The 24,310-nt window shown below is 43.9% G+C and overlaps 1 long non-coding RNA gene across 1 annotated transcript; it reads right to left on the reverse strand.

Annotated features, from left to right (window-relative positions):
• LOC109715722 lies at window positions 11,355-12,660 on the reverse strand. Its single transcript, XR_002217745.1, has 2 exons — window positions 12,521-12,660; window positions 11,355-11,605 (listed from the first exon to the last, which is right to left on the reverse strand). It is a non-coding gene; the product is annotated as an uncharacterized LOC109715722 (long non-coding RNA).

The raw sequence follows: 24,310 nt of genomic DNA on the forward strand, positions 1-24,310 counted from the left end.
CGCTAGCGCAGTCCGTTTGAAAATCCGACGGACGGCTCACTAGATACCACGCGTTTATTCAGGAAGGGTCCTATGGATCATTTTCGTATCTCGCACGGAAACCCCTATATTTTATGTACCAAATCACACGAAATCGAACATGGTGGTGAATACACGCGTTATACACGCGCTGTGAGGAACGTAGTTGAAAATAATCAACTATGGAGGACTTTTGTGCAAAATGCCATTTGCATAAAAAGACCACTTAGGGTTTTCCATGCTAACCCTAACCCTATATAGCCTCATCTACCCTAGCTGCGCCCTAGCCGTCACCGAAAGACCTCTCTACCATCACAGAGCGCACCCCCGGCCGCCGGCGAGCTCCTCCGGCTGCCGGAAAGCTCCTTTGGCTGCTGGAAAGGAGCCCATTTGCCTCTCCTCCCTTGCTTTCTCCATCTAGCACCCTCCAACTTGCCGTAGACCACAGGGAAGGACCCACACCCTTCGGGCCCTCCCCTGGCTGTGGTCCCGATCTCCAGCGAAGCCCCGGCTGGTCCCTAGTCGTCCCCCGCGCCGCCGCACGCCTTAGGCGCCGCCGCGGCGACCCTCTGACGAGCTGAGCTCAGGTGGCCGCACCTGAGCTGCGGGTGATCGACGCCGTCGCTCGCCAACTCCCTCCTCCTCCTCCTCCTCCAACCTCGGGCGATCCCTCGCCGCTGTCTCCGACGTCCCCACGGGTCCCCGGCCGCCGTGGTGGCCGCTGTGACCGGGTGAACCCTAGCCGAGCTCGCACGGGCTCGGGTTGCTCCTGAGTAGTCGCCGCCGCCTCCCATCGCCGACCGACCCGCGCGCCACCTTCCCGTGGCAGGCCGCACCTGGGTACTGCCGGAGCTCCCGGCGCTGGAGCCCCCGCCGGCCGGACTTGGAGCCGAGCTCCCCACTACCTTGTTGCGGCTAGGGCATCATTGCCCGCCGCCTCCGCCGCCTCCCGTTGCCAACCAACGCGGGCCCCGGCCTTCTTCCGTCACCAGCAGCCTCCCCCTACCGGCGCTCCCGCAGTCCGGCCGCTGTCGGCCACCTTATTCTCCACCAAGCTCCGGTGAGTTTATTGTAGATGTTTTGTGCACTGTCTCGGGTTCGGGTCACTGTTTTGGTGACCCGAGGCCACCCCGAGGCTTCCGAAGGTGAGCACGATGATCCTTGATCAGTGCAGATCATCGTGGCCACCTTCGTTGGAGTCAGCGACGCCCTGATTTGCGAGATAAGCATGTTTTTCATGTTGTGCGCGCAGTTTGCAGACTTTCGTGTTGCTCCTGCGCTCTCCACAGTGGTCGGCCATGCTCCGAATTGTGAGCACGGCCTCCGGCACGTCGAGACCTATCAGTGAGTGTCTCGGCCAGGCTAGAAGGTCCTCGGTTTGCACTGTCGAGACGTAAAACCCCGAAAATCACATTAAATGATGTGATTTTAGGTATTTGCAAGGGCTTTTGTGCAATTGTGCACTTCGCGGCTGTTGTGGGTAGTGTGTAAGGACAGTGGGTGACCTCTGGACTGGTTGTCCAAGACCCCAGGCTTTTTCGGAAATCAAATGTTGATTTTCAGTGCGTTTTTCGACGAAATCCGCCGACGAAACGCGTTTTCGATTCGGAATTCTTTCGACGGTGCCTCGTGATAAATTGTTATGTCGCCGAGCCTTGTTGGCTAGTCAACCGCGTCGTTTCGAGGGCTCAAAAACGATGGGTGAGCGACGGTGGGTTCCGGTGTCGAATTGGACACTTTCGGAAACCTAGAGCGGAACGATTATCTGACGATAATCGTTTCGATGTGAGGTGGTATGTTTGCTGCCATGTCATACGAATATTGGTGTTTAGTGGTAGCGGGTGACTCGTAACACGAGTCGGTGAATTTCGGGACAGTTCGTGGGTCCCGGTGAAGTCCCGGTGCGACTTTCGGGATCCCCGACGAGTTACGATAATCAGTTTTAGGAAACCGATTCCCGTGGGTTTATTTGTGGGGCTATGCGTTTGGTGTTTCTTATTTGTGGGTTATATACTAACCCGGTAGACCCTCCGTAGGTCCGGTTGACGATCTTTCACAGTCGAGAGACAGGCACGCTATTCTTACAGGTCGGTACTTCGATCCGAAGTCGGTACAGTGGTACTATCTTCTTACCCTTATTCTCTTGTTACTATCCTGCGCATATATATATTATGCTGGGCCTAGCACCTTCGTTATTCTTGTTATGCTCTACTTGGTTGTTTGCATGTCTAGTATCATGAGTAGCAGTAGAGCTGGTTTATGATTTCTTATGAGATCCATGATCTAGTTGGTCGGTTCTGGTATCTAGTACTGTGACCTATTCAGTCAATTTCGTGACTCTTGTCGTTTGATGACTTATGAGGTCGGTGTACCCTGAGGGGTAGGATTGTCGGCTAGTAGCTTACGGTAGTTCTGGATTATATTGCTACACTCTTGTGACCTATCAGTCGGTTCTTGCGTATATACATTTAGTTGACATTGAGCAGTACTTGCATACTTTTGGGAGGATGTTGAGTTGTTCCATCCTAGTTGACCTGAGTGGTCGGTTCTTGGCCTTTCTTATAGTTTGATGACCTATTTGTCGGTTTGCCCTGAAGAGCGGTGATTGTCGGCTAGTTGCCGACGGTTGGCTATTGACATATCAGCATTGATCGCCCGAGACTCGTACGCATTTCACGAATTCCAGCGGTCTGATCCACCGCGGCTAGGTGTTCTTTTCCAAAAAAGTGGTTCGGTGTGCCAACCCGTGAGTCCAACGGCCTAGACTGGGTTATATGCATGGTAGAGTGGCAGTGGGCACACGCTTGAGGTCTGCGGTGCGGACCAACAGAGCACAGATTTCAGATTGGGTATATTCGGTCTACATGTCCGGTTGACGCATATGACTATAGTAGCGGTTGTTGCATGCATATTTATGGTTCTCTTTTTATGTTTGTCTTACTACTATAGTTTTGATATCCATATGTGCATTTAGTTCTTCTTTACAGTAGCGGTAGTTATATATTCTGTTATTGTTCTACTTCTTTCCAGTTTACAGCTACTGTATTTGTTATATCTGCTCATGACCTTATTTATCTCTTCCATATCCGGTGAGTAGTCCTCACCTTCATCGGCTTGCGGTGCCCACTGGGAGGGGAGACATGTTTACATATTCTCACCTCCCCCATCATTTTTCAGATATTGCGGGCGGTGAGGGTGAGACATGACGTGAGACATATTCACAGCGGTCGATAGAGCTTCCGACGCGGTTTGTTTAGTTTAATTGCTACCTTCTTTATTTCTGATGACATGACTCAAGTATATTAGTTCAATTGATTTTTGTTTACTTGGATAAATGTGATTTTGGTAAATGAACTAAAGAACCTATGGTTTTCTTTGAGATGAAAACGATTTTCTACCTCTCGTGGTAGCGTGTTTTAAAGAAAAAGGGTTTCCGTGTGGAAACGGTTTTAAAAAAAGTTTTCTCGTAGTTTTCGTCAATTAGTATTTCAAAATGAATTCCCGGATAGGAAACATTTTAAACAAATAGTTGTGGATTTATGATTAAACTCTCAATGTAAACCTATAGTGAATGGTGTATGAATATATAAATGTATGAATGTTTGTAGTTCAGTTGTGGTGGTTGTATCCCGTCATGTATCTTGTACTTGTGTGACACTGTGCAAATACAGGGGAGACTTTGTCCGTGTGAACAGTGAACTCCCTATATTTGTGGCGGATCTGGCATACCCTGGGGTTCAGGTTTTTCAAAAAAAAATTTTTGGGTGCTTCCGCATTGCTTTTAAATCTAAAAGGGACCCCGGGGCGTGACAATTTCTTTTACATCACATGATCTCCCAAAATTATATAACATGTTTTGATCAAAAAACCTAAGCTTTTACATTTAACATAAGCTCTTTTTACATCGTTCATAATACTAAAATCATCAAATACAAAAGATGATATAAAAAGTATGAACTAAACATATAAGAAACCCACTCAGGTGATCACTAGATATGGCGTGATACCTTTACCGCGATCGTCGGCCTGCTCACTCGGTCCCGACTCTGTGGAAAATAAAGGGGTGAGAAATACAACAAAGTTTTCAGTGGGTTCGGCCGCCGACCTCGTCGACTTTCCCACTAGGTCTAAATCAAATATAATAGAAGAATAAACAGATAGATAGTAACCAAACTATACAATTGCAGCTAATATGCCTGAACAATAGATAAAAATAAGGATGCTTAATTAGAATGCTCATGATGAATGCAAGATCCGAATTCAATTATCCAATCTCACGGCCAACCCGTAGGTTTGCCCACAACTCACCAACTCAAATCCCTCTTTGTCGGGCCTTAAGCTGCCTCCCGACGGGACCGTCTACTGGGAAGGTTTATACGATCAACCCAGTTGATGACAACTCCGGAGCTCATCGCTTGAGAGGGAGCTACCACCCTCGAGCCAAGACTTATAGGCGAGTATGATCAATCCTTAACTATAAGGATTCCAAGTTCAATCCAATCCTTAACTATAAGGATAGAATGCACATATGACCATTAACTATAAGGTTGTTATGTCATAATGTCAACTATTCACTCTACTTGCATTCTTTAACTTTCATTGCCGACACACATTAAGTGTTCTTTCTAGCATTCAATACTTATTAATGCCACACTCTAGGATTTCATCTCTAGCATTTAATGCATTCACTAATGCCACACAATCCATATGTCATAATGTCATTTTGTTCTTTGCCTCATCTAGGTCTTTGTCGCCATTCATGCATACATAAGGTTTTACATGTTCTCACTAGTTCACAATATCTCAAATGCATTTGTATTAAAAGCATTCAACAACACATGTCCACATGCTCTCATCACACCCTACAATGCATGAAGAAGCCATACTCACATATGCTTAATAAATGACACTTAGACATAAAAGAAAATTCAAGGATTTCGGAAAGCACCACCCACCTCGTATGGTTATAAAGGTGCTACATTCAATTCTCGTGATTTTTGAACGCTTATTTCTTCCACTGCGCAAAATGAAGCCAAAATAGGCTTTTTCTTCAATATCCTCGCGTAGACTCGTCGGATCTTCGAACCGAGTCTCTCAATGCGTCGGAAATACCTTCAATTAGATTTCTACACGGTCAAGTTACATTTAAACCAACCTAGGACAAAAGCCACAATTTTGGTGCCCTAACAATGCCCTACAACCAAGTACACCATAGGGATATTTGAGATAGGCAAAAACAAGCTTAATGTCATCTAGGAATCCCTCTAAAACCATTTCTTGATCATTTAAACCATCTCATAGGGTATTTAAAACAAACCTTAAGATTCTACCATGAGAGCTCATGGACAAACATGGATTTCATGAGGTTCCATGGTCTCTACTATGTTTTCTTTTATGTAAGAAGATTAAAATCAAGTGTTTTAGGGTATAAAACCAAACCCTAACATCAATCTTACAAGAAACCTTACCTTAGCCTAGCTAGAAGCACTCCAAGTTCCACCTTGTAGGAGAGGTCTAGATCCTCCAAAGCTCCAAATCCACCTTCAGATCTCCTCTAATCTCCTCCAAGCACCTTAGGAGAAAGTTCCTAGAGAGAGAGGGAGAGAAATGAGAGAGGAAGGTGTTCTCACTGCTGTGAATGAGAGAGGAAGGTGTTCTCACTGCTGTGAATGAGAGATGAGAGGTTAGGGTATTTTTATAGGCTATCACAATAGCAAATAAACTGTCATGCCCTGGGCCCAGCGGAAGCCCGCCGGCACATGCATAGACCCGCCGTGTACACCAACAAACACAATGCACACAAGGCGTCTACTAAACAAGAAATGAACATAGAAGTTCTAATAAGGCTATCAGAGCGAGTATAATAAAATCACTAAAGTTCTAGTATAAAGGGATCCACAATAGAGATACAAAAGTATACAACTAAATCCAGAATCTAACATAAAGCTCTAAACAAATACATAATACATTTTTTCTTAAGGTACAAAAAGAAAATATGACATCGGGTCCAACTAAAATAACTCCGTAGGGCTCTAGCTAGTTGCTAACCCATTGCCTCGATCCCTAGCCACTCCCGATGCGGATAGCTCTGAAAACAATAATAAAAATAGAGGGTGTGAGAACTATTAAAAATAGTTCCCAGTGGGCAATTACTGATCTCAGCGAAAATGCTCCACTAGGCTAACATAAGCATGCTATAAAGGTAAGTTAATAAACAGATATGAAAGGCATGTATTTAAACATGTTCATCAAAGTCATGCTTCTACTAAACAAATACTATTATGCATATGAGGTTCTATTGTCATTTGATCAACTAGATGTCAATATCGGTTTACAAGCATAATCCTTTGTATATTAATTTTCGTGCATGTCCATTATGTTCATAATATTACAATAAAGGATGATACTTTTTATTACTATTCTAACCATACAATATGTCAATCCACAAAGATGTAATCTACTACCACTAGAGTGTCAATGCCAAAGATGACTAACATAAGTTCACATTATGCACTATCATGCATATCTACAAATCCAACTATGATGCACTTTCTAGTAGTTTTCTCATTTCACTTTTGGTATCATAGTTCAATTCTCGTCATGGATCTATACGTGTGTAGTCCGGCTTGTGCCGTGCCAAAAATGGCCCTGTGGTAGTCAACATCCCCACTCTAGGAATGAGCCTCCCCCACGGCATCCCATTTTGAAGCTCAATCCCGCACGGGCGAGCTTGTGTCGCGTAGGTCATCTCCGGAGTGCCGGCTTGTGGGGAGCGACCCTCACAAGTATGTGCGAATAAGCACAATGACAAGCAAGCATGATCAATAGTATCTAGCTCTCGGTCATCATGTCTAAAATATGGAATATGTAGCACAACCCCAAAGGTCCAAGTATAGTATCAAGTGTCAAGATTATCATTTACTAACCCGAATGTCACTACATGACGTTTATATTTACTATGTCAAGTAAAAGTCTCTAGTTCATATTCACATAACACATGTCATTATCCTATCTAGAATAGTTCACTATTTTTCAAGTCTCAATGAAAGTTCACACTTAGTCTATTCCACTATAGCTAAGGTAATCACTTTCTTATGGTGTATGCATAGTTATCACAAATTATTTACAATGCTCATGATGCAAGCCATGCACATATATCTTTCTACCCTGCCTCCACCTTATGGAATAATAACAATCATGCGAGTGCTTTCATTCAATAATGCCACATGCATATATTCAACTAGAATGAATGTTCCAACTTGGTTTCTTATGGATCTTACATGTACTATGTCACCCTGTCACAACTACTTGTCTACAATAAGTGTGGTATATCATACAAATATTTGTTAAGTCTCATTCATGCACAAGTCCAAGTCATGTAGATATGCTATTAAACTCAAGGTCAACATCTTGTTAATTACTAGGTCGCAAAGCCCTATTTCTTTGTCTACACAAGTATATTGTTTAACATGTAAAATGATCACTTTACTAAACCCATAAGTCGAGATCCCCCAAGGGTCACACCGTCAATCATACTCTAACATGCCTTCTAAGGTTGCATAAAAGAGAATTCACCCACTAGAGCTAATTCCTGCACAAGTTCACATCAAAGCCTCTACTATATAGAGTATCAATTAACTTTACATAGCATATATGTAATGTGTTCTCATAAATCCTAGCATGTCATTTTGAGCATGAAAAAGCATTTAATTAGATCTAAAAACCAAAAGAAGGTTTAGGGGGAGTTCACCCATTTCGGTGAGGTCAAACCTACCGGAAACACTTCAAACTCTTTCGTTTCGCCGAACGAAGTTGCCCACTATTCTCCTAGCACTCTAAAGGTTGTAAAAGGAGAGTTAAACGAACGTTACGAACAATCCAATGGTTAAACATTAACCAACTCAACAAAAGAGCCAAAACTTACCTATAGTGTAGCAAACCCTTCCCAAGCTCCAAATGGGAGCTAGAACCCTTCCAATCCAACCTAGGGGAATGTTCTAATCCAAACAATTGAGCTCCAAAAGCCCTAAATCCAAAATCCCTATTTCAAACCCTAAATTCCCATTCCTAGGGATTCATCTCAAGAAATCTACTAAATCATGGATCAAAAGGAGAAAACAAGCTTTTAACCTCTTAAGAAGCTCCAAACTAGGCTCGAAACCAACTAGGGTTGAAGATTTCCTCTCAAACAAGCTCCTCTCCAAGCTCCAAACCTTCAATAATGGTGGAAATGCCACCAAGAAGCAAAAAGGAGAGATTAAACCATCAAAATTCAAGAAAAAGAGAAGTAAAATCCAAAGAGGGGAAGAAAGGAGGTCCCCTACCTTCTTCTCTGCTGTTCCAAGCTTAGGGAACACAGCAAGGGGCGTGGGGGCTGATATAGAGAAGCAACAATGCAAATACACCCCTGCAGATCTGCCAGTTTGCAGTCTGGCAAAGTGTACCGGTACACGGGAAAGTCTACCGGTACAAATCCCCCGAACACACAAACCTGAGGCTCGGGTTGGCTGAAAATCACATTTGTACAACCATCAAGGTGTACCGGTACAAAATCTTTTCCGGCACAACCATCAAAGCTGTACCGGTACACAGCCCTACTGAGGCGAACCCGAGAGCAGACCAAAAATTCATCTTTTTGGGTTTTGATGCAAAGTTTTAAACCTCAATTCTCGAGATGCAAGCCATAGGTCGGAACACTATTAATTACCCTCCAAAAAATATGGAAAAACTCGAAACACAAGTAAAACACTCGAACCTTGCAATTTGTAAAAGTCCAGTGTGTTACATAAACCCTCCACCTTCTTTTATTTGCAGCAGACTCACCCTGCTGTTCGCAGCACTGCGTACCGGTACGCGGGTTCTTGTCACTGGTACGCCATCGCGTGGAGATCAAACCTAAGAGCTGCTGTTTCTCGGGTTGCTGCAGGGTATTGGTACGCACCAGGGGTGTCACCAGTACGCCGCACCGCAGAGGGCAAACCCGAGAGCTACTGTTCTCTGGTTGCCTGCCAGGTACCGGTACGCATCGGGGCTGTCACCGGTACGCAGGGCCCCAGACTGTGGTTTTGGCAATGCTTGACTCCATTTCGCACCGAACAATGCTAAAACCCTTCCAACTACTTGGAACTCAACTTTAACCCTTCCAAATTTGTTGGAATGTCAAATAGACTTTGTCCAACTATTTCTCTCGCACACTTTAGTCAATTTGACTAAAGTTTGATATACTCTACCGAGATTTCGGTATATTACAAACTTATTGAGGAAACAAACCTCAATAAACTAATTTATACTCATTTTGTTTTATTTTGAATACTTTCCTTCATTCTCTTTTTTTTTGAAAGGAAAGAGGTGGGCATCCTTTCTTTCCTTTTTTTTATATATATATATATATATATATATCTTTCTCTCTCCACCGGGGAGGGGAGCCCCACCTTGACCGCGCCGAAGCGGACACGGCGCCCCAGTGGGGCGGTGGCGGTGGTGGGGATGTCGAAGTCGCTGAGGAAACCCGACCGATCCCCGGAAGGACCCCACCGAACTGGAAAACCTGTCGAGATCCGAGAGGTGGAGACAAGCTTCCGGGCGTCCACCATCTGGAACATGGAGGTCGGTGGTGGCAGCGGCGGCGGCAGCCGATCACGCTCGGGACCACAAACTCATTTTTTTATTTTTTTATTTTTTTTATTTTTTCCCCTTCTTTATTCTTTTGCTTTCTACATTTCTAAAAAATTTTTTCTATAGGGTAGAGGAGAAAGGTTCAACGGATGGTTTTTTTTTTTTTTTTTTTTTTTTTTTTTTTTTTTTTTTTTTTTTTTTTCCTTTTTACTTATTTTTTTTTTTCNAACAGCCGCACTTTAGCGTAGCGCTGCGTGATTTTTATTTTTGTATTTTTTAACGTACGTACGGATTTATATTTATACTGTTAAACAAACAAACCACATATATATATATATATATATATATATATATATATATATATATATATATATATATATATATATATATATATATATAAACAGAGGGAGAGAAAGAAGAAGGGAAAGGGAGATCGAGAGGGGTTGCCGGGGAAGGCCGTACTCCGGCGAGCACGGGGAGGGTGAGGGGATGGTACGACTAGGGTTCCACTCATCTATACATGTATATATATACTTATATACATGTACACATAAGTAGTATATGTTTGTATAATAATACATATATACAATTATTACTATTTGTAACAATTGCATCTTACACCCCTTTTGCGCACAACTCCACAGCACAGCCTAAATTATGTAAAAGCACCCTACTCATTGAAAAATTTTACAGTTTACTATATTAAAAGTCACACCTTTTGTGAAAACGTCCCCTCGATTGATTTTCTCTCACCAACTTTAATCGCGTGCCAATTTCCACAGAAATCTCAGAATTTCGTAAAACCTAAGTCCACCCGATCCTCACTGAGTCTAGTTTCACTTGAGCCCTTTCGCTCATGAAAATTTCAGAATTTCTCACATGAAATGTTAACCCCTTCACATAATGTCCTATTTTCACGAATTGCAAAAATTGCAATTTGGCCCCTCAAATTCACAATTTCAAACCCAAAACTCACCCATAGGTGTATTTTGCTCATAAGTTCCTCAACCTCAAAAATCGTGCAATTTGATACATGAAATGCTGCATTTTTTGAATAAATACTCCAATTCAACTAATATGCACTTATGCAATTTCTTCTCCAGAACATCACCAAATCGTGCCAAATTGCATCGGGCTCCATTTGGTTCATGAACTTGGTGTATGGTTTATAGGATTTGGTTCATAAGGTTTGGTTTATGATTCATGAACTTGGTGTATGGTTCATAAGATTTGGTGTATGGTTCATGGGATTTGGTTCATGAACTTGGTGTATGGCTCACGAGATTAGGTTTATGGTTCATGATATTTGGTATGTGGGATTTGGTTCATGAACTTGGATATGGTTCATGAATTTAGTATATGAACTTGGTTTATGGTTCATGAGCTTGATTCATTTAGTTCGTAAACTTGGTTTATCGACTTGGTTCATGGTTCATGAACTTAATTCATTTGGTTCATGAACTTGGTTGATGGACTTGGTTCATGATTTGGTTTATATTATTTGGTTCACGGTTCATGAGATTTTGTTCATGAACTTGGATATGGTTTATGGATATGGTATATGTCACGACCTGACACCGCCAATTTGGACAGTTCGGGTCCAAAACAGACCCGCCGAACGGACAGAGTTTCCCCTGCCCGCCCGAAGCGTAACAAAGTCTATGCATACATATCCAACAAGAGATGTTAGCATTCAACATTGAGAGAGGCAATCACAGATACAAGAGAATTTAAATTATCTATTACATTACTTGTTCACACACATGAACCATTACATATTTCACTTCACTTTTCATACATACAACCAAAATACCATCTCTCAAATACATTACACCTCTTCACAAAAAAGTTTTACATATCATTCTTTCCTTTTTTATTATACTCGAGGGTAGAGAGCTAACGCCAGTGGTCCACGCTATCTACTGCGCGACGCCCTTGCCGCGATCCTCGACACACGCGCTCGAACTAGGCTCTGCAAAACAGGGTGTGAGAACTATTATCCATAGTTCCCAGTGGGTTCGGCCGCCAACCCCGCCGATTTTCCCACTAGGTCCAAGAAAGGCATAGAAACAATAGAATGATAGTATGTCAAGGAGATAATAGATAAACAATAAGCCTAACCTTGCTCATACACATCTATATAATGCTCAAATGTGTAGCTATGCCTTTACCAATAATGCAATCATGTCAACAAGTACATGTTTAAGTTCTGTCATGTATGCAAACTATATACGAAATGCCATGATCATGCCTATGTCAAATCCAAACGATTCGCCCGAAGGTCGAATCACTCGCCACACACACTGTCACGCAACCGTGACCGTCTGCCGAGGGCGCACCGTAGTGACTCTCTCCCCCGTTCCAATCTCAATGTGATTCAACTCCGGAGCTCACTGCTTGGGAGGAGCGACCATCCACAAGCTATAACAGACAATGCGAGTATGATCAAGTCCTCTCATTCGAGGGCCACGGGAGTACCATATCCCAATCATCACAAGGCATGCTTTGCTTAGGTCGGCCACATATGCATTAGTTTTCAATTCTCACAATGTCATTGGTTTACATACTAGTTCCTCATGAATCTAGTCTATTCTTACATCATATTCACATGCATATGTCCACTAGTAATTCATACAACATGTACAATATTTATATTAGCATCATATAAAAGTTCTCATACAACATACATGTCCACATCTATCTCAACATCATGCAAATAGATATTCCTACAAGTATCATGCAATCATGGATCATTATCCCTCACACTAAGCATGAAATTACCACAACTCATAGGATTCTCACTATTCTATGCATGATGATATATGATCAATAAAAGTAGAACTTAGACATAGAATGAAACTCGGCTATTTCGGATAGCACCCCCCACCTCGTGATGTCGACACGAAGCGAGTAGCCTAGTAGCGCGATTTATGGCCGTTGTTTTCTTCCAACTGCGACAAATGAAGCAAAATAGAATTTTCTTCACTTTGACCACCACCGGCTCAACGGAATCTCAATCCGAATGATCCTCCGAATCGGTTTCACCTTCAATTGCGGAAACATATGATCAATTGAGATTAAAACCTCTCATGATCAAGAGCTCTCTTTCAAAATCCTAGAGGTCACTATTGCAATAATACACTATATAAATTCATGATTCTAGCAAATAGCAACCTAACATCAACTAGGATTTCCATCTAGCTAGATTCTAAGAGATTTAAACCCATCTCTAGCTATATGCCATTAGAGCCCATGAAGCTTACCTTAAACAAGCTTTCTTTTCTAATCCAAGTGATGAAGAAGATGAAGAAAGTAGCTCAATTCCAAGCCTTCTTCTCCACTAAGCTTGCTTCACCACCAAGCAACTCCAATTAGTATTCTCTAATCCTCTCTTTAGCAAATCCTTTCTTTAGCTAATCCTCTTTTTTGATAAAGAGAAAGAGGGAGGGAGAAAGAGAGACCACAAGGACAAAGAGAGAAAGAGAGAGAAAGCCCACTCTCTCTTTCCTACGGTTTGGGAAAAAGGGGGCAAGGGTTCACTCACACTCATAGGAAACTTGCCCTCCAAGTAAACCCTTGATTTGCACAATTACACTTTAGTCCCTCTCATAACATAGGGAGACTTGCCCTCCAAGTAAACTCTTTTACTTGCACCATTACACCTTAGCCCCTCTCATTTGCACAATTACACCTTAGCTCCTCTCATTTGCACAATTTTATATATTTTTATTTACTCTTATTTCTCTATTAAAAATTCGGTACACTACAGTATATGAACTTGGTTTATGGTTTATGGAATTTGGTCCATGAACTTGGGTATGGTTCATGGTGTTTGGTTCACAAACTTGGATAAGCTTCATGAACTTGGTTCATGGTTTATGGGATTTGGTTCATGAACTTGCGTATGGTTCGTGGTGTTTGGTTCGCGAACTTGGGTAAGCTTCATGGACTTGGTTCATGGTTCATGAACTTGGTTTATGAGTTTTGGTTCATGGGACTAGATTTATAAACTTGGGTATGGTTCGTGGTGTTTGAGGTCTGGGTCATGAACTTGGGCATGGTTCATGATGTTTGAGGTTTGGGTCATGGACTTGGGCACGGTTCATGAACTTGATTATAGGATTTGGTTCATAATTTGGGTTTTATTTATGATTGGATTTGGATTTAGGGTTATTTGTAGACTGGATTAAGTTTGGGTTTTTATTTGTGGACCTGATTTGGGTCCAGGTTTGGATTTTATTTGTGGACTTGATCAAATTTGGGTTTTGGATTTGGTTTTATTTGTGGACTTCATTTGGGTTCAGGTTTGGATTTTATTTGTTGACTTGATCGGATTTGGATTTTTTGGGTTTAGGTTTTGATTTTGGATTTTTATTTGTGAACTTGGGTTGTATTTGGGTTTTATGGGTTTTGATTTTTTATTTGTGGATTAGATTTGGTTTTGGATTTTTATTTGTGGACTGATTTTTGTTTTGGGTTTGGATTTAGGTTGGATTTGGGTTTGGATTTGGGTTTTGGTTTTTGAATTTTGGTTTGGGGTTTGTTAGGTTTCGGGTTTTGGGTTTCAGTGTTTGGATTTAGGTTTGAATTTGGGTTTTGGTTTTGGATTTTGGTTTTCATATTTTGATTTTTTATTTCTAGACTTTGTTTGGATTTGGGTTCAAAAGGATTGCAATTCAATTTAGGGTCTGAAAAAAATTCCCTTTTGATTTTACAATTCGATTTGGGGTCCGAAGAAATCTCATTTTGATTTTGTAATTTGATTTGGGGTCCGAAGAAATCCCCTTTTAATTTTGCAATTTGATTTGGGGTCCAAAGAAATCCCCTTTTGATTCTAATTTGATTTGGGGTCCGAAGAAATCTCCTTTTGATTCTGCAATTCAATTTGGGCTCTGAGAAAATTTCTTTTTGATTTTGCAATTTGATTTGGGGTCTGAAGAAATCCCCTTTTGATTCTAATTTAATTTGGGGTCCGAAAAAATTTCCTTTTTGATTCTGATTTGATTTGGGGTCCGAAGATATCCCCGTTTGATTTCGATTTGGAGTCCGAAGAAATCCCCTTTTGATTCTGCAATTCGATTTAAGGTCCGAGAAAATCCTCTTTTGATTTTGTAATTTGATTTAAGGTCCGAAGAAATCCCCTTTTGATTTTGCAATTCGATTTTGATTTGGGGTCCGAAGAAAGCCCCTTTTGATTTTGCAATTCGATTTGGGGTCCGAAGAAATCCCCTTTTGATTTTACAATTTGATTTGGGGTTCGAAAAAATTTCCTTTTGATTCTGCAATTCGATTTGGGATCCGAGGAAATTCCTTTTTGATTTTGTAATTTGATTTGGGGTTCGAAAAAATTTCCTTTTGATTTTGCAATTCGATTTGGAGTCCGAAGAAATTTCCGTTTGATCTCGATTTGGATTGAATCTGAACTGGTTTGAGAGTTTTGTGGATTGATTCAATGTTCTCGAAAGGGATTGAAGGGTCCGAAGAAACGGAAAATTCTTGATTTCCCTCCCCTCTTCTTTCGAAAACACTGTACCGATAAGGTTGGAGATGACCATGGCGAAGACGATGATGATGGCCAGTGGATTTGGTTCGACATTTTCAAAAAATGTTGAAGGGTCCGAAGAAACGGGGAATCGACGATTCCTATCCCCTCTTCTTTCGAAAATATCAAACCGGCGATGCTGGAGATGACGTCGTTGAAGATGATGACAGTGGCGCGGATCTGTTCGGCCGTCGGATTTGATTTGACATCTTTGAAAGATGCTGAAGGGTCCGAAGAAACGGGGAATTGAATATTCCCCTCCCCTCTTCTTTCGAAAATATCAAACCGGCGATGTCACGCCCCGCAACTGCCAGTTTGGTTGGTTTGGGCACGTCGAACAGACGCCGAACGGACAGCACCTCATCTGTCCACCTAAGGCTAACAAACAGAGTCATGTACATCAAGTTGCCCAGGTAACTTAAACAATATACATGAAGCACACAAGTGCAATATAAGCAAGAGCAAGAATCACAAGTAGATATACAAGTAAACAATAGAGAAATTGTCACGCCCAGGTACCAGCGGAAGCATATCCGGTACGTGAACAGACCCGCCATACACCTGCAGTATATAAGGCGTCTACAAACAAGCAAGTCGATAGGAAGAAGATCATAGAAAATTCTATCCTGATATCAGAGCAAAGTACAAGTCACAAAGACTATCAACAAGAGGGCAAAGAGAACATAAACCAAAATCTCAACTAAAAGAGAAAGTAACATGACTATAGTGACTGTCCAAAAAGTACATATACATCACGGGGTATACAAAAATAGGTACAATGGTAGTCTCTCTATACAAAGGGACATCACCCTCGGCCGTAGCCCGAGTAGCAAGGTGATCGACTAGCACGCTCCTAGTAGTCCCTAGCTAGGCGCGACTCCCTTGCCACGATCCCTAGCCTCTCCTATAGATGGCTCTGTAAAAACAACCACCAAAAGGGCGTGAGAACTATTAACAATAGTTCCCAGTGGGTAAGCCGCCAGCCTCGGCGAATTACACCACTAGGCTCATGATGTACTAATTGAAAGCAAAAACGATAATTGCATGATTTATAAGCATGATGCTAACAAGTAATAAGCATGTAATCAACATGTAATAGCATTCTACAGTAATGAATCATTTGCATAATAGGGATATGGCAATTTCTATAATCATGAACATAAGCATGAATATAAGCACGAACATGAAAGTGACTACTGTACACTTTAATTAATAAGCATTCATTACTGTCCTTTTTCATTGAGTACTATCCTTTCATTCACAGGGACCTACTCAAGGTAGTCCAGCTTGCGCCGCGCCTAATGGCCCCGTGGTAGTATACACTCCCCACGGCAATCCACTTCGGCACCCAATCCCGCACGGGCGAGCAACTGTCGCGTAGGCCAACTCCGGAGTGCCGGCTTGTAGGGAGCTACCCTCACAAGCGTGTGCGAATGAGCACGATGGCAAGCAAGCAAAGTCCATTGTCCACATGTCACAATTTTCATATTATCAATACAAAGTTCATAACCCTCGATCCTCTGATCGGAATATCAATACACAAATAGTAACAAAAGCTAGTATCCACTAGATTGTAAACATGTAAGGGTAAAGCTAAATCACATAGCATTACAATCTTTCCACTAGTATGACACTATCAACGTAGTCATGAGCATGTCATAGTTCTCTATGTTAGAGTCAAGAGAATGTCATTGTTCTCTACTTTAAAGTGCATCCTACACTTGTTCATAAGTCATTCAACTGAATTGAATATAAATAGAAAGACTTTCATGGATAAGTATTCTCTACTTTATAGAGACTTCATTTCGAATATGTTCAACATTATAATGACGAATGTCAAGCCCCTTTATTAATCACATAAGCGCACAATAAGACCATTTCTATAATACATATAGAACATAGAGGAGTTTCACTTGCTCTGGTTAGGTCCGACCCACCTAGTATTAGGCTCCAAATCAGTCCAAGAAGTCTCAAGGATCAGCTCCACTAGGTCTCAATCCTGCTGAACACGAAGCACAAAGATCGGATCAAATCACGATTGAAATGTCCAATTTCGGCGCAATTGCACTTAATACATAGGAATAGCTTAAATCCCTGTTTGGCTTAGTTCAATACCTCACGTTAAGCTTCCAGAAGGCCCTCCAAGGCCAAACGAAGGCGGTCCAAGGGTCAAACACCCTCTCGCTGCGAACAATTCCGAAACGACATCAAACTCATCAATAATAGCAATTATGGTCGGAATCTTGCAATTTCGGCTTCCTAACTGAAATTCTTACTTACCTTAGGGTAGAACACCTTCTAAACCAGCCTCCTAGGTCATCAAATAAGCTCCACGTGGTTCAAAAACCTGCTGCGAAGACACAATGCCCAAATTGCATCAATTCGATAGAATAACCCGCGTATAGTCCGAAATAGCTTCCGAAATGGCTAATTCTTCCAATTAAGCTTCAAAGTAGCTTATCCCTGGTCTACTGAGATTAATTCACAGTTAAATAACTCATCTTTAAGTGCTAAAACCTCAGTTTAAAACAGCTAGAAGCAACAACTCCAAAACTATACATAATTCGTCCAAGAAATTGCCGAAAATGGAAAACGTGAGCCGATTACCTCGCCAAGCCTCCAACCAGTAGCTCGCTGGTCCAGAGCTGCGAAAAGACTTCCAAAGTACTCTCTCACACGTTCACAAGGGCTCCGTAACACTCGCAACAAGCGACGAACAAGCGAGGCGACGAAAACGAGCAAAATCGTCGATTTCTATATAGAGAGAGAAAAACCCTAGAGAGAGAGAGAGAGGAAGGTGGAAGAACAATCCCCTGAGCTCCAGCAACCTTCACTAAGCCCCCAGAGTCGTGCTGGGTTCAAATAGATAGGTGTCAAAAGTGAAATGACCAAAATACCCAAGCTGCCACGAATCTGCCAGCTTGTACCGGTACAAGGTGATGTCTGTACCGATACAGCAAGCAGAAAAGGCTGATTTTCGCCAGTTTGATGCAATTTCTCACTTTTAACATTCCAAGCATCCTCTAACTTATCCAAACACTTGTTCTAACCTTTTAGAACATGTAGGAGTGATCCACACACCATTCCACATACTCGAACTCCGCAATTTGCAAAAGTTCAGTATATTACAGAAATATCTCGGTATTACATTTTCATACAACATCCACATAATACATTCACATCTCCAAAATGTGTATACAAGTTCAACATCTACAAACACGAGTAGCTCTCCAATATATACATATCAACATCCCTATATACATGGAATACTCTAATGCAAAAAGGAAGCCACTAGCTACTAGGGCACTATGCCCTTACCGCGGTCCTCGCCCGGTCCGCTCGAACTCGGCCCTGCAACAAAGTGGGGTGAGAACTTGTAAGAACTGAGATTTTGGCAGTGTAGCTAAACTCTCTGTTGACGATGTTTTTATGTGTAATTTAATTACAAAAGCACTCGTCAAGTTTCGGGAGAAATCGAGTTAAAATGGAGATTTTACATGATCTCCAGTTTTCACTTAAAGTGAATAGGAACTCAATTTTCCAGAGAAGCCACGGTGTGAAGTTGGCTTCAGGCTCGTATCGGACTCCGTTCATAGCGATCCAATAGCTCGTTTCGAACGATTTAGCTATTCTAGAACTATTGGCGCTGACGGATTTAGAGTTTGACACACGGATTTCGAGAAAATCTAAAGATACATATTTTATATGTATTTATGTGTCATTTTGTCTTTTGGAGAGAGAGAACGGATTTCGTCATGAATCCGTGATCGATCGAGGCGAACCAAAAGCGTAGCTTTGTTGTCTCCGTCGTGCTGATCTCACTGGTGCGATCCGTTCGCAAATCGGACGGACGGATCTGTGGAGATTGAACGTTGATCGAGGAGAGGTCGGTGCTGGCAAAACGGTATTTTTGCAAAAGTTGCGACATTTTATGTACCGTTTCACGTGAAATCGCACGTAGAGGTGCGTTGGAGCGTTTTGCTCACGTTGTGAGGGACTCAATACTAAATATTGAGTTTGGTTGGGCTTTCTTGATATTTGAGCTTTGTATATATTTGGCTTCTAGGGTTTTCTACTAGAAACCCTAACCCTAGCCCGAGCTTAACCCCCCAGCCGCCTCCCTTGGTTGCCGTTGCCCGTGACGAGCTTTTGCCGGCTGCCGCCGATTGAGCCCCGGCCGGCCAGCCGCCGCCGCAGCCTCGCCATCCACCACCTTTCCATCTCTCTCTCTCTCTCTCTCTCTCTCTCTCTCTCTCTCTCTCTTTTCTCTGGTTGCAAGGAGGCCCGAGGCTGCACCACCTCCAGACCCTTCGCCGGCGTCGCCCCATGCCCCGACGAGCCTCTCCGCCGACCGGCACCGCCTCCACGCGCCGCCACTGCCACCCCAGCACTTTGCTACCAGCCTGGGCCGAACCCAGGTCGAGGCAGCCCCATCTCCCTCTCCTCACACTACCGTCGCCCGTGGCAAGTCCCGCCGCCTCACCTCGGAGCTCTGGCGACTGTCCCCGCCGGCCGCCGCCGCCCCGCGCACCGCCGCTGCTGCCCAGGCCACCAGCAGCCTGCTAGAAGCTGCTCGGCCGAGAAAGCCCTAGCTTCCTGGACGGTGCGCCACCGCTGCCTTAGCTCGGCCGCGCCGCCATTCCCGGAGCCCCGGCGACCCCTGTGCGTCGTCGCCGTTGTCCCTGCGGGCCGCCGCCGCCTCCTCTGTCAACCGCGGCCGCCCCAGGTCTGCTTGGGCCGAGCTGACCCCGACCTCTCTCCCCTGCGCCGCCACTGCTCGGGGCCGCACCCGAGGCACCCCTCCGGCCTCAGGCAACCCTCCTCCACCATCCCTGAGCTCCACAACCACCGTCGTGGCCGCCTTGCCCGTGGAACTCGAGCCCTAGTTGGTGCAGGCTCGGTTTGCTCCGCCGTCGCCGCCGCCGCTCTCCGCCGCCAACCGAGGTGAGCACCGTACTCCTCTCCTTCCCCGCACCCATCCCTGGCCTACACACACCTCGCAGTGCCGCCGGAAGCCGGCCGGAGCAAGCTTGCTCCGGCCAAGCCCGAAATAGAGCTTATTGTGGATGGTTTACTATTCTGAGCTTACCGAGGCATCCCGATCACTGCGGAAGGGAGCACGATGATCGTGACTTATCTCTGATCATCGTGCTCACTTTATATTTTGCCGGGAAGGCCTCGTTCTGCTGTTTCGGCGGTGTCGATCCTTTTTGGGCTTTTTGTTTGTTGTTTCTGATTTACGCGCACTTTTTCGGTGATCCGAGGCTATTTCGATGCCTCCGGAGGTGAGCACGGTGATTGTTGGTCAGTGTTTGTCATAGTGCTTACCTTACTTTGGATCAACGGATGTCGTATCGGCCTGTTCAGCATGATTTTTCCCGACTGCGTACTGTTCCCAGAATTTTTAGGTTGCTCTCGCGCTTCCCACAGTGAGCCATTGTGCTCCGGATCATGAGCACGGCCTCCGGCATGTCGAGACCTATCAGTACATGTCTCGGCGGACCTTGGGAGTCCTCGGTTTGGGTGAACGAGCCATACTATCGCCTAATTTACATAAAATATTGGGATTTTATGTAAATTAGGGGCTTTTGTGCAATTGTGCACCTCAAGACTACTATGGGCAGTGTATTTGTGTGTGTGGTGACTTCTGAACTGATTGTCCATAATTCAATATCTTTTGCAGAAATCAAAAAGTCGATTTCGGTGCGTTTTTCGACGAAATTTGCCGAAAGAACGCGGTTTCGGTTCGGAATTCTTCCGACGGTGCTTCGTGATGATTTGTGATGTCGCTGAGCCTTATTGGCTGGTCACCAGTGTCGTTTTGAGTGTCCAAAAACGACGGGTGAGCGACGGTGGGTTCCGATGTCGAATTGGACACTTCCGGAACCCGGATCGGAACGATTATCCGGCGATAATCGTTTCGATGTGAGGCGGTATGTTTATTGCCATGTAGCACATATATTTGTGTTTAGTGGCAGCGGGTGACTCGTAGCACAAGTCGGTGCGTTGCGGGACAGTTCGTGGGTCCCGGCGGAGTCCCGGTGTGATTTTCGGGACTTCCGGCGAGTTACGATAATCGGTTTTAAGAAACCGATCTCCGTGGGATTGTTTGTGGGGTTGTGGATTCAGTGGTTATTAGTTGTAGGTTAGACACTAACCCGGTGGACCCTTCTTAGGTCCGGGTGACTTTCTTCCGCAGTTAGGAGACAGATGCGACATTCGTATAGGTGGGTATTTCGATCCGAAGTCGGTACAGTGGTGCACGCTCGGTGATGGTTTCTTACCCTTACTCTCATTGTTATTTGGCATATATATTACCCTTACTCTTATTGTTATTTGGCATATATATATCTTCATATATAGTATTGAGCCTAGCACCCATGTTATTTTGGTTATACTCTACTCAAATGTTTCCATACTTGGTACCATATGTAGGAGTAGAGTAGTTTACTTGTATGTGATATCTGTGACCTGGTTGATCGGTTCTCGTACTTCGTATCAGTGACCTGGTTGGTCGGTTCTCGTACTTCGTATTAGTGACCTGGTTGGTCAGTTCTTGTATCTCGTATCTGTGACCTATTCTGTCGGTTCCTTGACTTCTGTCGTTCGATGACCGTTGAGGTCGGTGTACCCTGAGGGGTTGGATTGTCGGCTAGTGGCTGACGGTAGTTCTGGATTTTAGTAATACATGATGTGACATTCGTGTGGCCTATTGGTCAGTTCTTGAGTATATAGTTAGTTGACATTGAACAGTACTTGCATACATTTGAGACGATGTTGAGTTGTTCCATCCTAGTTCACGTGAGTGGTCGGTTCTAGTGCTTCCTTACAGTTTGATGACCTATTGGTCGGTTTGCCCCGAGGGGTAGTGATTGTCGACTGGTTGCCGACTGTTGGCTTTTGAGCAAATTAGCATTGATCACCACTACTCGTATGCATTTCACGAACACCAGCGGTCTGATCCACCACGACTAGGTGTTCTTTTCCGGAAAAGTGGTTGGGTGTGCCAACCTGTGAGCCCATAGGCTACCTTGGGTAATATGCAGCCTGTGAGCCCATATGCTACCTTGGGTTATATACAGGTAGAGTGGCAGTGACACAGGCTTGAGGTCTACCGTGCGGACCAACAGAGCACAGATTTCAGATTGGGTATATTTGGACTTCTCGTTTTGTTGACGCATATAGCTATAGTAGCGGTTGTTGCATGTAATTTACAGGTCTTTCTTTACAGTTGTCTTACTACTATAATTTTGATATCCATGTATGCATTCAGTTCTTCGTTACAATAGCAGTAGTTGTGTATTCTGTTATTATTTTTCTTCCTTTCAGTTTTATTGCTACTGTAGTCTTTATATCTGCTCATGACCTTATTTATCTCTTCCTGATCCGGTGAGTACTCCTCGCCTTCGTCGGCTTACGGTACCCACTGGGAGGGGAGACATGTTTACATGTTCTCACATCTCCCACCATTTTTCAGGTATTGTGGGCGGTGAGGGTTGAGACGAGACGTGAGACACGTTCGTAGAGGTTTATAGAACTTCCGACCCGATTTGTTTAGTTTAGTTACTACCCTCTTTACTTTTGTTGATATACCTTAGATATTATGGTTCAGTTGGCTTTCAGTTACTTGAATAAATGTGATTTCGGCAAATGACTTATAGAACTTATGATTTCTTTAAGATGAAAATGGTTTTCTACCTCTCGTGCTAGCGTGTTTAAAGAAGAAAAAGGATTTTCGTGTGGAAAACAGTTTTGAAAAGATTTTCTCGTGGTTTTCATAAATTAGTATGTCAAAATAAGTTTCCGAGTAGGAAACATTTCAACTAATATTTGTGGATTTATGTTCAAATCTCTGTATATAAACATGTGGTGAATGATGTATGGATATATAAATGTATGGTTATTTGTATGTTCAGTGGTAGTGGTTGTATTCTGTTTGTACTTTTGTACTTGTGCGACGCCGTGCAAATGCAGGGGAGACTCTGTCCGTATGAACAGTGGACTCCCTATATTTGTGGCGGATCTAGCATACCATTGGGGTCAGATTTTCAAAAAAAAAATTCTAGACCCTTCCGTTGTGTTTTGGAACTAAAAAAGACCCCGAGGCGTGACAAAACTATATAAATATAGTTCCCAGCGGGTTTGGCCGCCGATTCTGCCGATCTTCCCACTAGGTCTAAGCAGGCATAAGCGGATAGATAGATAGATAGATAGATAGATAGATATGAACTGCTACATTCTACTACGCCTTCAAATGCTAAATAATGCATGAATGTCCACCTAGCAACAACCTACTATTATGGATATAAATACAAACATAGTTATGCAATCTACTAACATATACTATGTCTACTCATGGTATGAATGCAAATCTACTATGCTATTCATGTTCATGACTCAATCAACTTGGCTAGCCCGAAGGTTCGCCTCGACTCACCTTTCAATCTCATAGGTGAGGAGAATCTGCACTCGCACACCGAGACCGTCTGCAGAGCTCGGCCGGCGGCTGGGGGCGCGGCGCTGTAGAGCTCAGCAGCACAAGCCCGGACTAGCCGCAGGTCTGCAGCCACTGTGTGGCGGCGCTCGAGACGGCCGCGACCGGCGGGAACGGTCGCCGGGGCTACGGGGGAGGCGGCAGGAGTGGCCTCAGGCGGCGGCGATGCGAGGGGAGGGAGCTAAAGCTCCCTCGGCTTGAGCTGCCACAACACGGCCACAGGGTGGTTGCTGCGCGGCAACAGCGTTCGGGGGCAGCAGTGCTCGACCGGGGGAGGTTGCCGGAGCCCAGGTGTGACGCCCGAGAGAAGCTGGAGGGGGAGGGACACTCCACATGCTCTTAGCAGGAAAGGAAAGCTGAGGGCATGCAAATTTGAGAGAGAGAGAGGGAGAGAAGGACAGCTTGTGGAGGTGGTGGCTGGCCGGAGCTCAGGCGGCGGCGGCAGTCGGGAGGCGCGCAATGCACGAGGTGAGGGGGAACAGGCGTCTGGAGTTAACTGAGGGCTAGGGTTAGGGTTTGCATCATGCAACCCTAAAAAACTATATATAAGAAGCTCATTTTGCACAAAAGTCATCCAAAACTCCAAATTTTAAACTAACTTCCTCACAGCGTGAGTAAAGCGCGCAAATACACCTCCACAT

This window comes from Ananas comosus, linkage group 9 (assembly GCF_001540865.1).
Source record: "Ananas comosus cultivar F153 linkage group 9, ASM154086v1, whole genome shotgun sequence".
NCBI classification, from domain to species: Eukaryota; Viridiplantae; Streptophyta; class Magnoliopsida; order Poales; family Bromeliaceae; genus Ananas; species Ananas comosus.